At 44.0% G+C, this 20,061-nt stretch overlaps 1 pseudogene across 1 annotated transcript in view; it reads left to right on the top strand.

Moving 5' to 3' along the window:
• PPP5D1P (uncharacterized) overlaps window positions 1-20,061 on the top strand; it is an 89,925-nt pseudogene that overhangs the window by 15,852 nt on the left and 54,012 nt on the right. Inside the window, exon 5 of the transcript XR_010110797.1 lies at window positions 6,597-6,719. The product of XR_010110797.1 is annotated as an uncharacterized PPP5D1P (transcript). The remainder of the gene's footprint in view (window positions 1-6,596; window positions 6,720-20,061) is intronic.

Here is a 20,061-nt window from a genome sequence, read left to right as displayed (position 1 = left end):
TCCCAGCTACTCTTCAGGCCAGCTCCATGTGTTAACCCTGTAACCTAGGATCTTTCATCTCTCCTAAAGGCCTCTATGCTGCCAGAGCTGGGGAGAGAGAGATGAGAAAATCTCTCAGGCTGGGCGCGGTGGCTCACGCCTATAATCTCAGCACTTTGGGAGGCCGAGGCGGGCGGATCACGAGGTCAGGAGATCGAGACCATCCTGACTAACATGGTGAAACCCCATCTCTACTAAAAATACAAAAAAGAAAAAAAAAATTAGCCGGGCGTGGTGGCGGGTGCCTGTGATCCCAGCTACTCAGGAGGCTGAGGAAGGAGAATGGCATGAACCCGGGAGGCGGAGCTTGCAATGAACCGAGACTGTGTCACTGCACTCCAGCCTGGGCGACAGAGCAAGACTCCATCTCAAAAAAGAAAAAAACAACAACAAAAAGAAAATTTCTCAGGAGGTTTTCATTGCCTTGGTCTAGAAGTGACATATGTCACTTCAGCTTATATTTCCTTGTCCAGAACCAGTCATGTGGTCTCATCTCACTGCAAGTGGATGGAGAAATATATTTTCTCATGTGCCTTTGAAGAAGGAACTGGAAACAGAATTTGGTGAGTGTATACCATGGTCTCAGCCACAGACAACCATTTGACAATGTCTATTGGCAAGTTGAGCATGTAGGTTTGCTAAGACCTAGAGATTCTCCTCTTGCATACATCCTTAGTGGCTTGAAAACAGAAGGCAGTACTGTGTATTAGAAAGTTTACTGGCTTGGGAGTCAGGAGACCTCACTTGTAGAAATGTGGTGTCCAACATGGTACTTGCTCTAGTAAGTATGATATGCGATCATATGAATTAAAATTCATTAAGATTAATTGCATTAAAAATATGAAGTCTCAGTTGCACTAGCCACATTTTAAGTGCTCAGTAACCACATGTGGCTACTGTGTTGGGGAGGACAGAAGAGCATGTACATCATCACAGAAGGTTCTTACTGGACAGCACTTCGTACAACTAGCTGCACCATTCACACCATCTCTGTTGGCGCCAGCTTTCATATGTGTAGAAGGAAAGGGTTACACCAGCTGCATCAGCATCAACTGTAAACTTCTGAGAAAATCCAATTTCTGGGCCCCACCCCAGACTTACTAAATCAGAAACTCTGGGATTGGGCTCCAGAAATATGTGTTTCGACAAGCCCTCCAGATGACTTGGAAACATCCTAAAATTTGAGAATGTTGTTAGACTATCTTTAAGACCAATTCCTCCTAGCTTGGAACTTCTACCACTCAAAAATGTAGGATACTAGAGGGTGGGAAGGGATAGGGGAGGCTTGTTAGAGGTGTGATCCAAAAGTATCTGAGACAGGTTGCAATCAATTTAGAAAGTTTATTTTGCCAAGGTTAAGGACACTCCTGTGACACAGCCTCAGGAGGTCCTGATGACATGTGCCCAAGGCGGTTGGGGCACAGCTTCACTTTATACATTTTAAGGAGACATGGACACCACTCAATATATGTAAGATGTATATTGGTTCTGTCTGGAAAGATGGGACAACTTGATGCACCTACCAGGGTTGGGGGGTGGGGTGCTTCCAGGTCACAGATAGATAAGAGACCAACAGTTGCATTCTTTTGAATCTCTGATAAGCCTTTCACTGAATACACAATTTATATGTGAGACGCCATAGAGGAGTAGTCACTTATGCCTGAGTCTGGCTTAGTGAATCTGCATTTTTACATAAACAACTGGGCAGAGGAAGCCATCAGATATGCATTTGTCTCAGGTGAGAAGAGGGATGGCGTTGGGTTCTGTCTGTCCTTTGTCCCCCATCTGTGAAGATAAGGTATCAGTTATCAATTTACATTGCCGGGGTGAAATTCAACAGAACTGTTTCAGGATAAAGATCTTGAGGCTCACAAGAAATTTCCTTTCTGACATATTTTGAGGGAACTGTGTAGCTTTTTAAATTTTTGTAGTTATCTTATTTAGGAATAAAACAGGAGGCATGTTTGCCTGATGGATGTCCCATCTTGACTTTTCCCTTTGGCTTAGTGATTTCTGGAGGAGATTTATTTTCCTTTCACAAAGGACACGAAATTACCCTGCTCTGATCATCATACATTTTCTTTATTGAAATATCACTATGTTTCCCATGAATATATGCAATTATTTGTCAACAAACAAAAAACCCAAACAATCAAAATGTATTGTCAACAAAAGATTTGTAAGAGTAACATTCCCTTATCCAGGGACCATGGAGGGGGAAGATTTCATTTGACTTGGGTAGTGGCCACCATTTTAGTCCATCCATTTAATTTCTTTTTTTTGAGACGGAGCTTTATTCTTGTTGCCCAGACTGGAGTGCGATGGCGCGATCTTGGCTCATGGCAACCTCCACCTCCCGGGTTCAAGCATTTCTACTGCCTCAGCCTCCTGAGTAGTTGGGACTACAGGTGCCTGCCACCACGCCTGGCTAATTTTGTATTTTTAGTAGAGACAGGTTTTCTCCATGTTGGTCAGACTGGTCTTGAACTCCCGACCTCAGGTGATCTGCCTGCCTTGGCCTCCCAAAGTGCTGGGATTACAGGTGTGAGCCACCGTGCCTGGCTCATCCATTTAGTTTCTTTAATGACTAATGATGTTAGGTATATATTTATGTGCTCCTTGGCCATTTATATATCTTCTTTGGAGAAATGTCTACTTAGATCTTTTGCCCATTTTAAAATTGAGTTATTTATCTTCTTGCTGTTGAATTGTAAGTGCTCTTTATATATTCTGGAGTCTAGACACTACTTATCAGATTGTATCAGATGATTTGCAAATCTCCCATCCTGTAGGTTTTCTTTTCACTTCATTAATAGTGTCTTTTGAAGCACAAAATTTAAAATTTGATGAGGTCTAATTTATATGTATTTTTTATTGCATATACTTGTGATGTAATATCTAAGAAGCCATGATGTCATATCTAAGGTCACAAAGATATACAGTCGTGCACCATATAATGACATTTTGGTCGGTGATGGACCACATACATGATGGTGGTCTATAAGATTATAATACTGTATTTTTACTCTACCTTTTCTATGTTTAGGTATGCAAATACCCATTGTGTTTCCATTGCTTACAATATTCAGTAAAGTAACATGCTGTACAGGTTTGTAGCCTAGTAGCAATAGGTTTTATCCTCTAGCCCATGTATTCAGTAGGCTCTACCATTTAGGTTTGGATAAGTACACTCCATGATGTTTGCACAATGATGAAATCACCTAACGATACATATCTCAGAATGTATCCCCATTGTTAAGCAACGCACGACTATACATCTATGTTTTCTGAGAGTTTTCCAGGTTTAACTCTTAACATTTAGGCCTCTGATCCATTTCAAGTTAAGTTGTATATGTGGTGTGAGGCAGGGGTCCAACTTCCTGTTTTTACCTGTGGATATATAATTGTGCCAGCACCATTTGTTGAAAAGGCATTGAATTTCTTCATTGATTTTTTTGGCACCCTTGTTGAAAATCAATTGACTATAGACATATGAGTTTTTAAAATAGACTCTCATTCCTCTGTGTTTATGTAAGTACCAAAAATCTTGATTACTCAGCTTAGTAGTAAGTTTTAAAATTGGGAAGCGTAGGTCCTCTAACTTTGTTCCTTTTCAAGATTATTTTGGCTATTCTGGATTCCTTGCATTTTCATATAAATTTTAAAATCAGCCTGTCAATTTCTACAAAAAAGGCAGCTGTAATTTTGATGTGGATTGTGTTGAATCTGCAGTTCTATTTGGCGAATATTGCCATCTAAACAATATTAAATCTTCCAATTCATAAACACAGAGTGTCTCTCCACTTATCTATGTCCGTTAACATTTATTTTGATGTTGGTTTTGTGCATTATAGTGTAAAATTCTTACAAAGTCTTCTTAAGTTTATACCTAAGCCTTTTATTCTTTTTGATGCTATTACGAATGGAATTGTTTTCTTAATTTTATTTTCAGATTGTTAATTGCTGATGTATACAGAAATACAACTGATTTTTAGATATTGATCTTGTATTCTGAAAAATTGCTAAAATTGTTAATTAGCTCTAGTAGTTGTGTGTGTGTGTGTAGATTCCTTAAGACTTTGCTATGTATAAGATTATGTCACCTGCAAATAGAGTCTTCCTTCTTCCTTTATAGTCTGAATTTTTTTTTTTTTTTGAGGCAGAGTCTTGCTCTGTCGCCCAGGCTGGAGTGCATGCAGTGGCATGATCTCAGCTCACTGCAACCTCCATCTCCCAGTTCAAGCAATTCTCCTGCCTCAGCCTCCCAAGTAGCTGGGACTACAAGGATGCACCATCACGCCCAGCTAATTTTTGTATTTTTAGTACAGACAAGGTTTTGCCATCTTGGCCAGGCTGGTCTCAAACTCATGACCTCAAGTGATCCGGCTGTTTTGGCCTCCCATTGTATTGGGATTACAGGCATGAGCCACCACGTCTGCCTGGATGCTTTTTTTTTTTTTTTTTCCTTGCCTGACTGTCCTGGCTAGAACTCCCAGTACAATGTTAAATAGACACAATAAGAGTAGACATCTGATCATGTGCCTGATCTTAGGGGAAAGGTTTCAGTCTTTCATAATTAAGTATAATGTCAGCTGTAGGTTTTTCATAAATGCCCTTTATTAGGTTGAGGAAATTTCATTCTATTCCTAGTTTATTGAGTTTTAATTTTTTATCATGAAAGAATGTTGGATTTTTTGTAAAATGCTTTTTTTTCACCTACAGAGATGATCATGTACTTCTTGTTCTTTAGTTTGTTAATATGGTTTATTACACTGATGAATTTTCATGTCTTGCATTCCTAAAATAAATCTCACTTGGTCATGGCATATAATCCTTTTTATATGTTTCTGGAATCAGTTTCATAGTATTTTGTTGAGAATTTTTTTATTTGAGATGGATTATCTCTCTGTTGCCCAGGCTGGAGTGCAGTGGCATGATCTTGGCTCATGCAACCTCCACCCCCTGGGTTCAAGCAATTCTCTTGCCTCAGCCTCCCAAGTACGTGGGACTACAGGCATGTGCCACCACGCCTGGCTAATTTTTGTATTTTTAGTAGAGACGGGGTTTTGCCATGTTGGCCAGGCTGGTCTTGAACTCCTGACCTCAGGTGATCCGTCCACCTTGGCCTCCCAAAGTGCTGGGATTACAGGTGTGATTCTCTGCGCCCGGTGGAGAATGTTTTTATCTATATTTATAAAGGATATTGGTCTCTTTTTGGTTTTCTTTTTTTACGATGTGTTTGATTTTGGTATCAGGGTAATATTGACCTCATGGAATGAGGTAGGAAGTGTTCTCTCTTGTTCTATGTTTCAAAAACATTCGTGAGGGATTTGTGTTGATTCTTCTTTGAATATTTGGTAGAATTCACCAGTGAAACCATCTGATTGTGGACTTTTCTTTGTGAAAACTTTTAAAATTACCATTTCAATCTCTTGTTATAGGTGTACTCAGATTTTCTATATTTTGCAGTCAGTTTTGATAGTTTGTGTCTTTCTAGGAATTTGACCATTTTACCTAGACTATCTAATATGTTGGCACGCACTTATTCATGGTATTCCCTTATAAGCCTTTGTATTTGTGTAAGGTCAGTAGTGATGTCTCCTCCTTCATTCTTGACTTTAATAATTTTAGTCTTTTCTTTTTTCCCTTGGTTAGTCTAGTTAAAGATTTGTCAATTTTGTAGATCTTTTCAAAGAACCAAACTTGGTTTGGTCGATTTTCTCTTGTTTTTCTTTTCTCTGTTTCATTTACTTCCTTTGTAATCTTTATTATTTCCTGCCTTCTGCTTGCTTTGGGTTTAGTTTGCACTTCTTTTTCTAGTTTCTTAAGATGGAAGATTAGGTTATTGATTTGAGACCATTTTTCTCTTTCAATATAGGCAATTTGCAGCTGTAAATTTTCCTCCAAGCACTACTTTAGTGTATCCCATATGTTTTTGTATATCATGTGTTCATTTTCATTGATCTGATTTGTCTTTCACTTAAAAAACTTTTTTTTAAACTTTTCTTTTTATTTTTTAGAGACAGGATCTTGTTCTGTTATCCAGGCTGGAGTGCAATGGTGCAATCGCAGCTCACTGCAGCCTCGAACTCCTGGCCTCAAGCAATCCTCCTATCTTGGCCTCCCATAGTGCTGGGTCTATAGGCATGAGCTACTGCACCTGGCCTTATTCTTAGATATTTCAATTTTATTTTTTTGACAGAGTCTTGCTCTGTCGCCTGGACTGGAGTACAATGGTGTCAGCTCACTGCAACCTCTGCCTCCTGGGTTCAAGCGATTCTCCTGCCTCAGCCTCCTGAGTAGCTGGGACTACAGGTGCATGCCACCATGCCCTGCTAATTTTTGTATTTTTTGTAGGGATGGAGTTTTGCCATGTTGGCCAGGCTGGTGTCAAACTCCTGACCTCAGGTGATCCACCTTCCTCAGCCTCTCAAAATGCTGAGATTACAGGTGTGAGCCACTGCACCCGGCTGGTATTTCAAAAACTTTTGTTGACAATGTTAATGGCATCCAATTTCCACAACTTTAAAGTTGTGGCTCTTTGTTTTTTTTTTTAGATGGAGTCTTACCCTGTCGCCCAGGCTGGAGTGCAGTGGCGCGATCTTGGCTGGCTGCAACTTCCACCTCCTGAGTTCAAGCAATTCTCCTGCCTCAGCCTCCCAAGTACGTGGGGATTACAGGTGTGTGCCACCATGCCCAGCTAATTTTTGTATTTTTAGTAGAGGCGGGGTTTCACCATGTTGCCCAGGCTCATCTTGAACTCCTGACCTCAGGTAATCCACCTGCCTCAGCTTCCCAAAGTGTTGGGATTACAGGCGTGAGCCACCGCGCCCAGCCAAGATGTGGCTTTTTATAAGTTATCTTCAATTCAGCCAGGGTGACCCGGTTGGAACAGCTAGTGCCCCTATAGGGGCAGGCACTGATGGCACAGATGGAGATAGATGCTGGCCACAGAGGGCCTGAGGCAACAACAATACTGGGTTTTACTCTGGATTCTGCTCTGGCTCATACACCACCAGGTCTCAGGCTTCACCTAACCTCTACTACTACTTATTATTATTATTTTTTTTTTTTGAGATGGAGTCTCGCTCTGTTGCCCAGGCTGGAGTGCCGTGGCGCCATCTCTGCTCACTGCAAGCTCTGCCTCCCGGGTTCATGCCATTCTTTTGCTTCAGCCTCCTGAGTAGCTGGGACTACAGGTGCCTGCCACCGCGCCCAGCTAATTTTTTTTGTATTTTTAGTAGAGATGGGTTTTCACAGTGTTCGCCAGGATGGTCTTGATCTCCTGACCTCAAGATCCGCCTGCCTCGGCCTCCCTAAGTGCTGGGATTACAGGCGTGAGCCACCGTGCCCGGTCCTGTACTATATATTATTTTTATACCAATTTTACAAATGAGGAAACTGAGGCTGCAACGGACAAGGAATACATAGATAGTGACCAAGGAATACATAGATAGCTGGAACTGGGATGGTGGCCTACCTGGCCCCAATGTCTAGGATCTTGACCTTCGTGCTATGTCTAGGATCTTCTTCCAGAGCTAGCCATGAGTTATCTAGAGATCTTTAGTAGTTATTTAATAAAAGGCAGGTCCAGCCCATGGATCCTTAAATATCCCCCAAAGAGACACCTTCTCTCCAAGTGACACTCTTGTCCCTAAAACTATTATTAGATTCTTGGATTCTTAGAGCTCCAAGGCCAAGACCTTGCTGGGTCTTCACCCTCCCATCCTCTGCAGTAAAACTTCCCCCTTTTCCCAGAGAGTGGGCAACGAGGGACCAAGTGGGATATTCCAGTCTACCCTACACTGCCTTTGAGAGTATGTCAGATTTTACTTTCTACAGATAGTGACAATAATATCTCCTATTCCACATGCTTCTAGAATCAAGAGATGGGGTCTATGTCTCTTCCCTTGAGCTTGAGCAGTCCCTACTGCCTTGACTAATAAAGTGGAAGCGATGATATGACTTCCAAAGCTGGATCATACAAATGCTATGCATAGGCCAGGCATGGTGGCTCATGTCTGTAATTCCAGCACTTTGGGAGGCTGAGGTGGGTGGATTGTGTGAGCCCAGGAGTTCAAGACTAGTCTGGGCAACAAAGGGAGACCCTGTCTCAAAAAAAAAAAAAAAAAAAAAAGACATGCCTTGTTCTCTTAGAATGCTTGCTCTTGGAATCCAGCCGCCATGTTGTGAGGAAGTTCAAGGAGCCAGAGGAAAGGATCATATGAAGAGGAATGAGGTCCCAAGCTCACACTTCCCAGAAAATAGCTAGGAAAGTAGTTGTCTTCTTCAAAGCAGATTCTGATGCTATTCAGCTAACACCTTGCAGAGCAGAGAACTGTCCCTGACAAACCTTCTCCAAACTGCAGATTTGTGAGTAAAATAAATAATTGTTGTTCTTTTAAGTTGCCAGGTTTGGGGGTGATTTTTTATTCTCTTAGCAATTTTCAAGAGTAAAATACATTCTTGAATATTATAGTATAATTAGATAATTATAGAATAATTATAGTTGTAATTAACCATAGTGGCCATATTATACAATAGATCTCTTGAACTTATTCCTCCTATCTAATTAAAAATCTGTGCCCTTAGACCAACATCTCCTCAACCCTCCACCCCCTATAACCATTACCTTTCTACTCTCTATTTACTTTAACTTTTTTACAATCCCCATGCGAGTGAGATCATGTGGTATTTGTTTTTCTTTGGCTTATTTGGCTGGCTTATTTCTGGGTTATTTCACTTACAGTATCCTCCAGATTTGTCTATGTTGTTGCCAGGAACAAAATTTCCTACTTTTTAAGGCAGAATAGTACTCCATTGTGTCTATGTACCACATTTTCTTTATCCATTCATCTGTTGATGGCAACTTAGGTTCATTCCATATCTTGGCTATTGTGAGTAGTGCTGTAATGAACAAGGGAATGCGGAGATCTCTTTGACATACTGATTTCATTTCCTCTGTATGTATATTGAGTCGTGGGATTGCTGGATCTTGGGGTGATTTGTTATACAGCCATAAATAACTAATACAAAAAACGAAACAGCAAATCGGAAAATGGCAGGGCCTTTACTTGGGCCCAGAAAGCACTTACTGCATTGAGTCAGGCCCACACCCATATCCAAAGCTGGTCTTTCTAAATAGTCTACTGGAGAAGAGTAGAAGCTTTGGAGCCAGGCAAACACGAGTTTACAAACCTGGCTCCAATACTTCCCAGCTGTGTGACTTGGGGCAATATAATGGGCCTCTCTGAACCTCAGTCTTCTATTCTGTGAAATGGGCACAATCGTAATTTTTCTCCCAAAATTTGTCAGGAGGATTTAGTGGGATTATACATCCAAAGTACTTAGCCCAGAACATAGCACTTGATGAGAGCTCAATAACTGTTAGCCATGAATCACCCTGATTATTAGATAGCTGGGTGTTGGATGCCTCTTGCTGATAAACCCAATCAGTCCTGAAAAGTCTCTCTTGAGGGTGGATTGGGAGCCTTTTGAGTCCCGCCACATTCCCTCTACACTGAAGTTCTCTGCCTACTGTCAGAGAGACCTGGGTTTGAATAACTCATAGCTCCTCCAGTTTATGTGTGACCTTGGGCAGGAGACTAAACCTCTCTGGTTTTGGAATCCTCATCTGTAGGTAGGGCAGTCATAATTCCCCACTTAAGGGGTTGTAGTGAGCATGGAGAATGTAGAGGGGATAGAACAATGTCTGGTACACAATAGGAGACCATGATGGGGGCTGAGAGCAGGAGGGGCCATCCTCCCATCCTTGGTAGAATATCCAGGGATTTCTGTCCCTAGTTCTGCCCTCCACTGCAAGCCTGGCTATTTGGGGTGGTGAACCCTCCAGAGAGGAAGGGAGGGAAGGGGGTCTCCTAGCTGGGATAGCCCTGCTGTTCTCTCATTACCCACCAGTGGGCGCTCTGATGAAGTGAAGATGACAGCCGACCACAACCGCGATGCCCACAGCTACGGTTTATGTCTATCTGTGCGTGGGGATGAGTGCTTTGATTCATTTAAATGAGACAGGACTCTCAATGTCTTTGTTTTTTTAAAAAAATCTAGCAGAGTCACAGGCTTTTATTTCCATTATGTTTGTGGGAGAAAAGTGCCAACGATCCTCTTCTGGTTTAGAGAGAGAAAACCTACAGTCATTTCTTCCTTAATAATAGAGAGATGATGGCTGTCACCATGGCAACAGATGATCAGGAAGAAAACCAATCAGAATTGCAGGCTTCTCTGGGAGATTATTTTTCTCAAGATTGGCAACAATTTCTAGGAGAATCTCACAAGCCTCTTTTGTTCCAATTATCTTTCCAAGGACCGTCTTAAATGAACAGACCAGGTGGTGACAGGAACTCAGGGCTCCTGACCGCACAGCAAAACAAGACAGGCGTTCTTGGGAATATTTTCAATTACATTATCAGGACAGATTCTTTAGACAGTTTTATTATGCAAAACAGTATCTCTTTCAGTGTAGTTGCAGGGAAAAAATATATTCACTTCTATTTTACATTTTAAACGTTATCTTTATGTTCCTTAAATTGTTTTTTAAAAAAACCCTTTTTTCCATTACTTTTTGACACTCCCTTTGTTAATGGTTGGAGACTTGCATTTTATTTAATTTTTAAATGAATTTACTTATGTTTTTAAGATAGGGTTTTCCTCTGTCGCCTAGGCCGAAGTGCAGTGGCATGTACATGGCTCACTGCAGCCTTGACCTCCTGGTCTCAAGCGATTCTCCTGCCTCAACCTACCGAGTAGCTGGGATCAAAGGCCTGCACCACCATGCCTGGCTAATTTTTAAAAACATTTTTTTGTAGAGACAAGGTCTCACTATGTTGCCGAGGCGGGTCTCGAACTTCTAGGCTCAAGTAATCCTCCTGCCTCCTTAGCTGGGCTTGGTGGTACAATCCTGCTGCCTCTGCCTCTTGGAAGCAATCCCCCTGCCTCTGCCTCTCAAAGTATTGGGTTACAGGTGTGAGCCACCATGCGTGAAGCCCAAGTTATGTGACATTAGGCAAGTTACTTAGCTTCCCTGTGCCTCAGTTTTCTTGTCTGTAAAATGGGCATAAAATAGTACCTACAGTGGTAGTTTTAATAAGTGTCTACAAATTATTTACATTCCTCTTATACAAAGATGGATTCTGGCCAGGCATGGTGGTTCACACCTGTAATCCCAGCACTTTGGGAGGCTGAGGTGGGAGCATTGTTTGAGCCCAGGAGACTAGCCTGGGCAACAGAGCAAGACCTTGTCTCTATTAAAAAAATATATATAAAATATTAAATATATATAAAATAAATATATATTTAAATAAATAAATAAATATATATATATATATATATTTTTTGAGATGGAGTCTCACTCTGTCGCCCAGGCTGGAGTGCAGTGGCGCGACCTCGGCTCACTGCAACCTGTGCCTCCGAAGTTCATGCCATTCTCCTGCCTCAGCCTCCCGAGTAGCTGGGACTACAGGCACCCGCCACCATGCCCGGCTAATTTTTTGTATTTTCAGTAGAGATGGGGTTTCACCGTGTCAGCCAGGATGGTCTCGATCTCCTGACCTCGTGATCCGCCCGCCTCGGACTCCCAAAGTGCTGGGATTACAGGCGTAAGCCACCACGCCCTGCCTAAAAAAATATATTTAAAAATTGAAAAAATTAAAAGGTGGATTCCAGTTCTTGTCCTCTAGAATATGGGCAGCCCCATTGACTTGCTTCTCATGAACAGATGAAAAGTGATTTCTGAGGCTAGATTAGAAAAGGTGACACAGCCACTCCCTGGGTCTCTCTGTCTTGGGACTTGTGCCTTGGGAGTTCTGAGTCACCATGGTGGAGAGACCCTATGGAGAGAGAAGGGAGCCAAGGAGCCTTTGGTACCAGATATGTAATTTAGGAAAGCTTTAAAATGATCCCACACCCAGCCACTGTCTGACTGCAAACTTATTAGAGACTTAGAGCTGCCACTCCCTAGCTGGGCTGCTCCTGAATTCCTGACTCCTAGGCACTGCAAGAGATAACAAATGATGATGATAATGATGATGATGATTTTTGAAATAGAGTCTCAGCCTGTCACCCAGGCTGGAGTGCAGTGGCATGATCTTGGCTCACTGCAATCTCTGCCTCTCGGGTTTAAGCGATTCTCCCACCTCAGCCTCCCAAGTAGCTGGGATTCCAGGGGTGCGCCACCAAGCCCGGCTAATTTTTGTATTTTTAGTAGAGACGGGGTTTCATCATGTTGGCCAGGCTGGTCTCGAACTCCTGACCTCAAGTGATCTGCCTGCCTCAGCCTCCCAAAGTGCTGGGATTACAAGCATGAGCCACCACGCCTGGCCCTTTGTTGTTTTATACCAGTGTATTTGTCTGTTTTCACACTGCTATAAATAACTGCCTAAGACTGGGTAATTTATAAAGAAAAGAGGTTTAATTGATTCACAGTTTTGCATGGCTAAGGAGGCCTCAGGAAACAGACAATAATGCCGGAAGAGGAAGTAGGCATGTCTTATATGGCAGGAAATGAGAGGGCATGTGAAGGAGGAACTGTCAAACACTTATAAAACCATTAGATCTGGCCGGGTGCGGTGGCTCAAGCCTGTAATCCCAGCACTTTGGGAGGCCAAGGTGGGCGGATCACGAGGTCAGGAGATCAAGACCATCCTGGTTAACACGGTGAAACCCCGTCTCTACTAAAAGTACAAAAAAAATTAGCCGGGCGTGGTGGCGGACGCTTGTAGTCCCAGCTACTCGGGAGGCTGAGGCAGGAGAATGGCACGAACTCGGGAGGCGCAGGTTGCAGTGAGCCGAGATCGCACCACTGCACTCCAGCCTGGGTGACAGAGTGAGACTCCATCTCAAAAAAAAACAAAACAAAAAACATTAGATCTCACTATCATGAAAACAGCATGGGGAAACCATCCCCATGATCCAATTACCTCCTTCCCTTAACAGGTGGGGATTACAATTTGAGATGAGATTTGGGTGGGAACACAGAGCCAAACCACATCAACCAGTAAATCTTGGGCTGATTTGTTACACAGCGATAGATAACTTACTACGTCAGGATCGTGGTAAGTGAGATCATGTATATGAACATAATGTGTATGATCATGAATATCTGGCACACAGACAATGGACTGAAAAAGAGAAATCATATTATTCTTACCACTTTCTGCTTGCTTGAGTGTTATAGACTGAATGTTTGTGTCCTCTCTGAATTCATATCTTGAAGCCAAAACCATCAGTGTGATATTATTTGGAGGCAGGGAATTTTGGAGGTAATTAGATTTAGATCAGGTCAGGAGGCTGGGACCCCCATGATAGGATTAGTACCCTTATAGGAAGAGGAAGAGAGGCTGGGAGCGGTGGCTCACCCTGTAATCCCAACATTTGGGAGGCTGAGGAAGGTGGATCACTTGAGCCCAGGAGTTTGAGACCAGCCTGGCCAGCATGGTGAAAGCCCATCTCTACTAAATACAAAAAAATTAACCAGGCATGGTGGCGGGTGCCTGTAACCCCAGCTACTTGGGAGGCTGAGGCAGGAGAATCGCTTGAACCCTGGAGGCAGAGGTTGCAGTGAGCCGAGATCACGCCACTGCACTTCAGCCTGGGCGATGGAGCAAGACTCCATCTCAAAAAGAAAGAAAGAAAAAAAAAAACAAGAGGAAGAGAAACCAGAGCTCACGTCCTCCACGTGCACACACTGGGGAAAGGCCATGGAAAGGCACAGCAAAAAGGCGTCTGCTTGCAAGTCAGGAAGCAAGGCCTCGCCAACAACTGAATCTGCTGGCACCTTCATCTTGGACTCCCCAGCCTCCAGAACTGTGAAAAAATAAATGTCTGTTGTTTAAGCCACCCAATCTTTTTTTTTTTTTTTTAATTTTTTGTAGAGACAAGGTCCCATCATGTGGTTCTGCCTCTGCCTTCCAACCTGTTGAAATTACAGGTGTGAGCCACTGCACCTGGCTGTTTTTAATTTCTTTCTTTTTTTTTTTTTTTTAAAGGGATGGGGTCTCACCCTCACCCAGGCTGTAGTGTGATCCCAGGTCACCGCAGCCTCGAATTTCTGGGCTCAAGCCATCCTCTTGTTCAGCCTCCCAAGTAGCTGGGACTACAGGCCTGCACCACTTTGCATAGCTAATTTTTAAGTTATTTTCAAAGAAAAAGGGTCTCATTTTGTTGCCAGGGTGGAGTGCAGTGGTGTGATCTTGGCTCACTCCAACCTCCGCTTCCTGGGTTCAAGCAATTCTTGTACCCTCAGCCTTCCAAGTAGTGGGGGTTACAGGCGCACACCACCACACCTAACTACGTTTTTGAATTTTTAGTAGAGACAGGATTTCGCCATGTTGGCCAGGCTGATCTCGAACTTCTGACCTCAGGTGATTCACCTGCCTCAGTCTCCCAAAGTGCTGGGATTACAGGCATGAGCCACTGTGCCTGGCCTCCCAATATCATATATATCATATATATAAAATATGTATCTCACATATAATATCATATATATATATATACTTTTTTTTTTTTTGAGGAGTCTGGCTCTGTCACCCAGGCTGGAGTGCAGTGGCACGATCTCAGCTCATTGCAACCTTACCTCCTGTGTTCAAGCGATTCTCCTGCCTCAGCCTCCTGAATAGCTGGGATTACAGGCGCCAGCTACCATGCCTGGCTAATTTTTGTATTTTAGTAGAGACAGGGTTTCACCACGTTGGCCAGGCTGGTGTTGAACTCCTGTCCTCAGGTGATCCGCCTGCCTCGGCCTCCCAAAGTGCTGGGATTACGGACGTGAGCCCCCGAGCCCGGCCTGTCACACACTTTTAAACCATCAGATCTCATGATAACTCATTCACTATCATGAGAACAGCGTGGGGGAAACCGCGCCCATGATCCAATTACCTCCCACCAGGTCCCTCCCCCGGGCATGTGGAGATTACAATTTGACATGAGATTTGGGTGGAGACACAGAGCCAAACCACATCACAGTGTGTGGAGCGGGGGTTGGGGATTCCTGCCTTAGAGCCTCCAGAAGGAGCATATCTTTGATTTTAACCCAGTGCGACCCGTGCTAGACTTCTACCCCTCAGAATTGCAAGAGAGCAAATTTGTATTGTTTAAGCCACTTAGCCTGTAGTCATTCATTACAGCAGCAAGAAGACCTGAACACACTGGGGCTGAGGACAGAGATGCACAGGGAGGGAAAGGAATGAGAGACAGAAGTGGTGAGAATGAATGAGATCGGGGAGAACGGGTGAAGATGGCAAGAGGGCCTGGGCACAGGGCAGCCACGGATCATGCTCAGGGGAGGGAAGAGGAGGTGCCTGGGGAGGCTGGCAAGAAACGGTCATAGAGAGGACTTGAGCTCGAAGGACAAAAGCCCAAGGCTGACACCTGTCGCTTGTGTGGGCAGCCGGGAGCTCCCACTTCTCAGGGATGTTCCCAGCGTTGTCTCTGTGCTGATGACTTCCAGTGTGGCTGTCATGCCCAGCCCTGTAGCTGGAGCCCGGGGCCCCATTCAGCCTTGGTTGCAATTGTGTGGAAATCAATAACTACAAATTCCAAAGGTATAATTGGGAAACTTGAATGGAGAGATAAGGGCACGGGTTTCAGAGGGAGTATGGCCTTGCCAACACTTGATTTTTTTTTGTTTGTTTGTTTTTGAGACAGGGTTTCACTCTGCCATCCAGCCTGGAGTGCAGTGGTGCAATCATAGCTCACTGCAGCCTCAAACTCCTGATTTTAAATAATCCTTCTGCTTCAGCCTCCCAAGTAGCTAGGACTACAGGTGTGTGCCACCACATTCAGCTAATTAAAAAAAATTTTTTTTTTGTAGAGGCCAGACGCCGTGGCTTATGCCTGTAATCCCAGGAGGCCAAGGCAGGTAGCTCACTGAGGTCAGAAGTTCAAGACCAGCCTGGCCAACATGGTGAAACCTTGTCTGTATTAAAAATACAAAAATTAGATGGGAGTGGTGGTGGGTGCCTGTAATCCCAGCTACTTGGGAGACTGAGGCTGGAGAATCACTTGAACCCAGGAGGTGGAGGTTGAAGTGAGCAGAGATCGTGCCATTGCACTCTAGCCTGGACAACAAGAGTGAAACTCTGTAAAAAAAAAAAAATTTTTTTTTTTTTTTTGGTAGAGAGGGGGTCTTGCTATGTTGCTCAGGCTGGTCTAGAACTCCTGGACTCAGGCTATCCTCTACCATCGATCTCCTGAAGTGCTGGGTTTACAGGCCTGAGCCACTGCACCTGGCCATGACTTTATGTTCATTTAATTAATCATATCTGTAACAACCCTGTTTCCAAATGAGGTCACATTCTGAGGGACTGGGAAAGAAGGCTTCAGCATATCTTTTTGGGAAACGCCACTCAACCCATAACACTTATAAAGAGCATTGTGTTTATGAGGATTGTGTTTATAATGGCCCACCCAGGTATGCTAGGATAATCCCCCCATATCAAGAGCCTTAGCTTAATTACACCTGCACAGTCCATTTTGCCAAGTAGCAAAGCTGTTCACAAGTCTAGGGATTAGAACGTGGATATCCTTGGAGGGGGCATTTTTCTGTCTACCACGCCAGTTCTCTCTCTGAGCTCCAGGCTTGGCTAGACGAGGGATTCCTGAATGTCTCTCTCCAGATGTCTGCTGGGTACTTTCCACTCACCGTGTCCAAGTTGATCTCAGCATCTTCCCCCCTAGTCCTGTTCCTCTCACATCCCCATCCCAGGGATGACTCCTCTGTCTCTCCCAGCAGACTCATCTCCTCCTGTCCTCCTCTCATCCTTGACTCCTGAGCCAGAGAGCTGAGATTCTTTAAGCAACTCAAAGATTCATTTCTTCAGCCAACATTTCTTCCTTCCTTCCTTGCTTCCTTCCTTTCTTTCTTTCTCCTTCTTTCCTTCCTTCTTTCTTTCCTTCTCTCTTTCTTTCTCTTTCTTCCTTCCTTCCTTCCTCTCTCTCTCTTTCTCTCTTTCTCTTTCTCTCTTTCTTTCTTTCCTTTCTGATGGAGTCTTGCTCTGTCTCGCAGGCTGGAGTGCAGTGGCAGGATCTCGGCTCACTGCCACCTCCACCTTCAGGGTTCAAGTAATTCTCCTGCCTCAGCCTTCTGATTAGTTGAGATTACAGGTGCCCGCCACCATGCTCAGCTGATTTTTGTATTTTTAGTAGAGACGGGGTTTTGCCATGTTGGCCAGGCTGGTCTTGAGCTCCCAACCTCAGGTGATCCGCCCACCTTGACCTTCTAAAGTGGTAGGATGACAGGCGTAAGCCACCACGCCTGGCCTTCAGACAACATTTCTTGAGCGCCTGCTAGGTGCCAAGTCATCTTCTAGGTACTGGGAACACAGCAGTGAACAAATCAGACAGCAGTCCCTGTTTTTTTGTGGAGTTTTCCTTCTCATGGCGGGGACTCAGGCAGCAATAATGTAAAGACATTAAATATGTGGTTTATTATGGGTTTAAAAAGAAGCTCAGGGCCGGACACAGTGGCTCACACCTTTAATCCCAGCACTTTGGGAGGCCGAGGTGGACAGATCATGAGGTCAGGAGTTCGAGACCAGCCTGGCCAATATGGTGAAACCCTGCCTCTACTAAAAATACAAAAATTTGCCAGGTGTGGTGGCGCTTACCCGTAGTCCCAGCTACTCGGGAGTCTGAGGCAGAAGAATCACTTGAACCTGGGAGGTGGAGGTTGCAGTGAGCCGAGATCGTGCCACTGCATTCCAGCCTGGGCGACAGAGGGAGACTCTGTCTCAAAAGAAAAAAAAAAAAAAAGCTCAGTCCTCTTCCCCGACATTTTGCTGATCCTGCCTCCATGTCTCCCTCTCCAGGAGTTTGTCATCATTGCGTCCTCACCTCTAACCTGCTGGCTGGTTTTGGTACCATAGTCCCTAGCCTGGCTCCTCCACTCCTGAGCCCTGTGCTGCCCTGGAGGAAGGTGGCCACATTGAGCAACTAAAAAGATAGAAAGCCAAGTTAAATTTAAAGTTCAGATAAACAATGAGGTGTTTTTTATAAATATATCCCAAATGTTGCATGGGATATACTCATACTAAAAAAGTATTTGTTGTTTATCTGAAATTCAAATTTAACTGGGTGACATATTTTATAAAAAATTCTTTCTGAAAAAAATTTTTTTTTTTTTGAGATGGAGTTTCGCTCCGTTGCCCAGGCTGGAGTGCAGTGGCGCCATCTTAGCTCACTGCAAGCTCCGCCCCCCGGGTTCATGCCATTCTCCTCCTCAGCCTCCCAAGTAGCTGGGACCACAGGCACCCGCCACCACGCCCGGCTAATTTTTTGTATTTTTAGTAGAGATGGGGTTTCACCGTGTTAGCCAGGATGGTCTCGATCTCCTGACCTCATGATCCGCCCGCCTTGGCCTCCCAAAGTGCTAGGATTACAGGTGTGAGCCACCATGCCCAGCCTGAAATGTTTTTATGGGTACAGAGTAAGTGTATACATTTATGGGATACGTGAGATATTTTGATACAGGCATGCAATGTGTAATTATCACATTAGGGTAAATGGGGTATCTATCCCCTCAAGCATGTACAATTTCTTTATATTACATACACCCCAAATATACTCTTTTAGTTATTTAAAATGTACAGTAAAGTATGGGTTTGTTTTTTTCTTTTTTTTTTTTAGACAGAGTCTTGCTCTGTCACCCAGGCTGGAGTGCAGTGGTGCAATCTCGGCTCACTGCAACCTCCGCCTCCTGGGTTCAAGCGATCCTCCTGCTTCAGCCTCCTGAGTAGGTGGGATTACAGGTGTGCACCACCACACCTGGCTAGTTTTTGTATTTTCAGTAGAGACAGGGTTTCACCATGTTGGCCAGGATGGTCTCGAACTCCTGACCTCAGGTGATCCACCGCCTCGGCCTCCCAAAGTGCTGTGATTACAGGTGTGAGCCACTGCGCCCAGCCCTAAAATATGTTGTTGACTGTAGTCACCCTGTTGTGCTATCAAATACTAGAACTTATTCATTCTATTTAACTACACTGTTATAACTACGAACCATCCCCACTTCCCCCTGCTCCACTACCCTTCCCAGCCCCTGGTAACCATTCTTCTACTGTCCGTCTCCATGAACTCAATTGTTTTAATGTTTAGCTCCCACAAATGAGTGAGAAGATGGGACATTTATTTTTCCATGCCTGACTGATTTTACTCAACATAATGATCTCTGGTTCCCTCCATGTTGTTGCAAATGACAGGATCTCAATCTTTGTTATGGTTGAAAAGCATCCCATTGTGGCCAGGCATGGTGGTTCACACCTGTAATCTCAGCACTTTGGGAGGCTGAGGTGGGAGGATCACCTGAGGTCAGGAGTTTGAGACCAGCCTGCCCCAACATGGTGAAACCCCATCTCTGCCAAAGATACAAGAAAAAATTAGCTGGGCGTGGTGGTGCGTGCCTATAATCTCAGCTACTCCAGAGGCTGAGGCAGGAGAATCACTTGAACCCAGGAGGCGGAGGTTGCAGTGAGCCGAGGTCGTGCCATTGCACTCCAGCCTGGGCAACAGGGTGAGACTCTGTCTCAAAAACAATAACAACAATAACAACAACGACAACAAAACAGTACCCCACTGTGCATAGGTACCACATTTTCTTTATCCATATGTCTGTTGGTGGACACTCAGCTTGCTTCCAAATCTTGGCTGTGATGAACTGTGCTGCAACAAACATGGGGGTGCAGGTATCTCTTGGATACACTGACTTCCTTCCTTTTGGGTATATACACAGCATGGGATTGCTAGATCATATGGTAGTTCTCTTTGTAGTTTTTTGAAGAACCTCCATACTGTTCTCCAGAGTGTCTGTACTAATTTACATTCCCACCAACAGTGTATGAGGGTTCCCTTTTCTTCACATCCTCGCCAGCATTCGTTATTACATATTTTGGATAAAAGCCATTGTAACTGGGGTGAGGTGATATCTCGTTGTAGTTTTGATTCACATTTTTCTGATGGTCAATGATGTTGATGTTGTGTACCTTTTCATATACCTGCTTGCCATTTGTGTGTCTT

The sequence above is a fragment of the Pan paniscus genome, chromosome 20, assembly GCF_029289425.2.
Source record: "Pan paniscus chromosome 20, NHGRI_mPanPan1-v2.0_pri, whole genome shotgun sequence".
Lineage (NCBI taxonomy): Eukaryota > Metazoa > Chordata > Mammalia > Primates > Hominidae > Pan > Pan paniscus.
The sequence above is the reverse complement of the archived record's forward strand: the minus strand, read 5'-3'. Positions and strand labels throughout refer to the sequence as shown.